The sequence below is a fragment of the Lactuca saligna genome, chromosome 1 (genome assembly GCF_052625555.1).
Source record: "Lactuca saligna cultivar CGN05327 chromosome 1, ASM5262555v1, whole genome shotgun sequence".
NCBI lineage: Eukaryota > Viridiplantae > Streptophyta > Magnoliopsida > Asterales > Asteraceae > Lactuca > Lactuca saligna.
The window spans coordinates 20,403,491-20,408,894 of record NC_136417.1 but is presented as its reverse complement, the minus strand read 5'-3'; the positions used below and the strand labels follow the sequence as shown (position 1 = coordinate 20,408,894).

The 5,404-nt window shown below is 34.6% G+C and overlaps 1 long non-coding RNA gene across 3 annotated transcripts; it reads left to right on the top strand.

Moving 5' to 3' along the window:
* The first annotated feature begins 469 nt into the window (after positions 1-469).
* Positions 470-4,640, top strand: LOC145026822 (uncharacterized). Of its 3 annotated transcripts, none has more exons than XR_013674785.1 (5): positions 470-1,015; positions 1,312-1,385; positions 1,636-1,864; positions 2,657-4,406; positions 4,495-4,640. It is a non-coding gene; the product is annotated as an uncharacterized LOC145026822 (long non-coding RNA). The 3 variants fall into 3 exon arrangements; XR_013674791.1 differs by having other exon boundaries at positions 1,636-2,755; positions 3,057-4,406; XR_013674779.1 differs by having other exon boundaries at positions 1,636-4,406.
* Positions 4,641-5,404: the final 764 nt, after the last annotated feature.

Here is a 5,404-nt window from a genome sequence, read left to right as displayed (position 1 = left end):
CAGATCTATTGCCTTCAGTTTGACCAGGTTTGATATATTTCACTTGCTTGGATTGAGATTCTTCCATTTCTATTGCTTGATCTGCTGGTGGTAGTGTAAGGTGGATTTCGACGAACATTATAAATCTTCATCCACTACAAGAAAAAGACCCTTTTATGACGCGCTAACCATGACACTCATTGATTTATGTTACGCAAAAGAGAGTGACATTAAAAACGTATCGTCTATTCAAAAAAATTAAGGATCTATGCCATGCATTATTGCATGCCCTTAGATTAGTGTCTCATGTAAAAAAAAAAAAAAAACACGGAGGGCACTTTATCTAAAATGTGCGTCCTCTGTGAATGTCGCTTTATGTTTTACTCAAAACGCGCGTTCTTGAAAGGGGGAAATGAAATCCCAAAAAATTAAAACCCCGCCTATTCCATGTGAAAAATTAGAACCCGCTCCTCTTCCAATTAGCAAGAAAGAAGCATAGGGTCTTCGTCTCTCTCTCTCTCTCTCTCTAACCTACTACCCAACTTGCAATTTCATAGAGATTGTTATTACGATTTAAGAAGCAAAGAAGAAGACAAGCAAGGATAGTACTACTAAATTCCACAAAATCGTAGGGACTAGGGCTTTTTTTTTCAAGAACGGAAACACTTGGTGCTCTCTGGCCTCTGCAACAATCGATCGATGATCTTGCCTCACCTCGCAGGCGACATCTTTGCTCACTTCTCCTCCAACGACCTTAGGGATATTTTCCTCCGGCGACCTCGGGCTCATGTGACCTCGTCGGAGACTACTCAAATTTCCACACCCTAGCCCAACTAAGATATGATTTGGTTATTCACTCTTCCTAATGTTTTTGTTCTTCTATTTCTTTAATTTCTCCTCTATTCATAGCTTTGATTTCGATTTTGGATCTTCTCATCTTCTCTTGTGTAAAACCCTAACTGAAAAACTATGCATGTTTCTACGGCGATTTCCTCCTCATTCCATGATCCTGACTTCTACTCTCTAAGCATCTCAGGTATGCTTTGTTCCTTCTCCCCTATTTTAATTCCTTCTTGTTTGATTTCTTAGGTGCGATATCCTTCCCCCTACTTTTCTGATTCTCGATCCCATTCTGATACATTGTTAGCAGTCGCACATAGCACCTCACACACATACTCACATTTAATATTTTGAGCATAAATTCGAGAATATGTTATGGTCTGATGAATTTTTTGTGTGTTTATCTTATCCAGGGTTTGAAATTTTTGTATTATGCTAAATTAAATCTATCATGTTGTTACTTTCTGAGGTTTTATGTTTCTTTTATCACAGTGATTGTTAAAGCAAGTAGTGGCCCAAAGTATGTGGTCAGTTTCATAACTGATTCAATTTTGATGAGTAAACAGGTTAGATTTCATATGGTTGTTTGTTTAGATTGGTATTCATCCTGATTTTTGTTCAATTATGCAGCAACTATGATGGAATTTGCTATGTTCCATACCCGAATTATGAATTTATCGGAAAATTGAATAATTAATCTGGAAAAATACCATCTTTGGATGATTTGTTTGTCATCTGTAGATAAGGAATACAATCTTTGGGTAATTAGTTTATCCAACAAAATCTAATCTTCATATTCTTTGTTTGTTTAAAAAGTAATCCATATTGAAGTTGGCGTTAGGGTTCGGATGTTTCAACTAATCATCTTTCCGAATTAGCCCCTGTCAATAAAGAAAAATCACGAAAGATTAAAGGGTTCAGAAAATCATCAGAAGTGGCTTTTGTTATTCTAGCACCTAAAGTCTTCAAAATCTTGGAGAAACTTGTTCATGAGTTCCATGGACATGGTGGAGAAATCTTGTCCCTTTCATGGTCTAGAAAAGGGGTTAGTAACTTAGAATTATAACACTTTATTTATATTGGAATTACTAATGGACATATACTTCATTTTCCTTGTTATATTAAACAGGCGATGGATGAAATTAAAACCTCAGAAATACAAAAATTCTACATTCAGATAGTTGTTTTCTGGGAATACCACCCTTTTATTTCTTGCCTTTCTTTTGTATGTCGATTTCTTTATTAAAAGTTACTTTGTTGAAGGGTATTTATGACATTTGACTGATAGTCAAACACTCCGAGATTAAAATGCTCATTTTTTTTACCTGAGACTAATCTAAAGCTTCAAGAGTCAAGTTTACCAAACATAAAAACTAAACTAAAAGCTGGTTAAAAAACATTTATATTTACAACGTACTACAATAGTCTACATTACCCTTGCTAGTCTTCTCTTTTTCTCTTCTCTACCACATTACCTTGTGCCTATATAACATCATCCAATTCTTCAAGGGCATGATGGTCATCTTATCTGTTTTCATGCTATGTTTTACTTACTCCTCTTATGTTAGTGTTTCATCATGTCATTTTTAAATATAACAAGTGAATTGAAGGGCATAATTGTCATGTTATCAGTTTTCAGTGGCTTTTTGACTAAATTTGGCATAAATGACACTCTTTACCGGTTTTGAGTTCAATGGAATCTAAACCTAAACCTAACCTAAAATGGTTCTATCTTAATTTAGGAGATAATTCCTAAATAAAATGAAATAATATTTATCTCCCAGGAAATGGATTTATCTAATTTAGGAAAAAAATATGTTTCTTTTATGCTGTCAAGCTTGCGGATTTGTGGCCAAAAGGGAGCATGAACAACCATGGAATACGAAATGCAATTTGTAGAGCCAAAGAACGTCGAAGAACACTATTGTAAGAAAAGGTTTGCAGCTCTTGTTAATTTATAATTATTTTATCCAAGGGTATTTTAGACTTTTGACACATAGTAGATGTCAGTTTAAACGTTGCAATTTTATATGGAATTTATCAGGAAGTCTCATTATCCAGTCTACATGATTAAATTAACGGACATATAATTCTCTATTGATTGAACAAAAAACATTGCTTTGTAATGAACCGAGTTAAAAATCGAAAGGGTATATCTGGGAATAAAATTTAAGGTAGGTTTGTCAAGATTGTACGGATAACTGCTGATTGGATAAAAGTCTTTTGATCATGTTCAGTGGCATGAAAAGAAGCCTACTGCAGGGCTGGATAGCAATCTCCATGAAGAAGCTGACTTAGTTGTTGAACATGGAAAACCGGTAAATGACCATAACACCCCTGATCTAAATTTTCTGGACACTGTTGTCCCTGGTACGCCTGAACTTGATCGGAAACTTGATGCACCTGCAAAAAGGTTCAACCCACCATCATCAGGGGATTGCTGAGTTGTATAGGACACTACCCGTGAAACTGTATATAAATGGTAGCATTTATGTGACCATAATGCCCCTGTTCTAAGATGTTTTAACCTCTCAAATGTGCATGAATCTGTTGACCGGTTATAGTGGTTCCATGTTTGTTGTGAAGATGATGTATAGTGTTTTATAGGTATATAAGCTCACCTTTTTCTCTGTGTTATTAGCTCTGAGTCTAGGATTTATCTTATTAGCAGGCTAAACCCTGTAAGAGTCTGTGGGTAAGTGGCATCAGCAGTTCCCTTTTAACAATATTAAAATAAAAAATGGAAAACACGAAAGGAGCTTTTGTGGGTGTAAAAAATATATTGCATATTTTATCCTGTTTTGACTATGGCCTATGTATATGAATGATATAACAAGACCAGGGTCCTCATTTTTGTGATGTAAAGGAAGGAAAACATTTCAGAATTATGGGTCCACATGATTCACCATGGTTGGCACCAGATAGTGGTAAAATTTACCCTGATTCTTCATATTATGGTCCCAAAAGGCAACAGGTTATAACCTAGTTCTATTTATGCCCTTTTTGCATTTAACTTAGGATATGGTATCATCTTTCTGTTTTTGCATTTTTGTTTATTGCAATTATGGGCTATTTTTGTCTTCTACCAGTTATGGGGATTTTTTTTTATTATTATTCCAATAATGGTGTATTTTGTTCTTTTAATAAAAAAAGAATGGAATCAAGTACCTTTCAGGAATTGTGAACATGGAATAATATGAAGGGAATTTCGTTGATTTGCAATGAAACACGAAACAGAATGGAATAATTTACATCCTTTGTGGTGTTTTTACAGCCTAATTTATTTATGGAATCTAACATTGGTTTTTCTTTGCTATCTGTATTCACTATCATTGGTAACTTTTTTTACTTTTCAATTGATAACAGTAGTCAGTTTGTCAAAAAATATAATCAGATAGTGATGTTGATGATGATACAGGAATTAGTTTATCAACATAGTTTATTTATGGAATCTAAACATAGTTTACTGTGGGTGCTGGAGTTGGTGGTGGGAGCTCTGGAAACAAGATGCCAACTCTAGAGGAATATGGTACCAATTTCACAAAGCTAGCAGAAGAGGTGCTTCTTTCAATGTATTAACAACAGTGGTAAGTAAAGTCTTAATATTATGAAGCTCTTTTGCTTAAACGTATCTTATTGACTTGTAGCTGATTAAACATTAATTTAATTATGCAGGTTTTGAAGTTTTTGATGGAAAAGATTAGTGTTAATGCTTTTCATAGAAAAGTATGTTGGTATTTTAGGAAATTTGGCTAATAATGTAGTTAATTATCTAAAAAATGTATTACATCGCTGTCACATTTGTTGATGACTTTCATCGCTTTCACATTTGATTATTTGTATGACATTAATTTCTGTGCAATGTATTGTATTTTTTGTATAGGATATTTTATTTTCTATTATGAGACATGAAATGCAAATATAAATTGAAAATTAATAAACATATAAATAATTTTTTTATTAAAAAATTAAAGTTACGATACGTAAAAATGTGTGTCATCTTCATTTATGACATAGCCTTTCTTGACAGCGGCTTCAATGATACGTATTGCGTGTCATAAATGCGTGTCGTAAATGCGCGTCGTCTATAGACGACGCGCAAAAGCGTGTCATCTCTCGTTATGACAAGGCCTTTCTTGACACGCATTTGCGCGTCGTAAAAGGCTGTTTTTCTAGTAGTGACCCACCTTCACCATGAACACAAATTGCAGGTCTGATTATGGTAGGTTGGTTAGTTAAGGTCTGGTGGTTTCCGACAGAGGTGGAGAAGACCCGGTTCATATATTCTTCACTTTTCTTAGAGGATCATCTTTGTTATTGGACATGCGTGAAAGGGGAGAAAGGGGCATATCTTGGTTCTTAAACAACTTCAAATCGATATCAATGTTGAGATTGAAAAACAATCCATTTTAAGTTTCCCCTTTTTCTTTTCTTGATTGACAGGTTGAATTTAGAAGGGCGGAAAAAGTAGTTGAGGAGAGAAAGATGAAGACAAAACCATGGTGTTGAGAGAGAGAGAGAGAGAGAGAGAACATCATAAATGGTCCCCGTGGTGGTGAAATGATGAAAATACCCTCCAATTAAC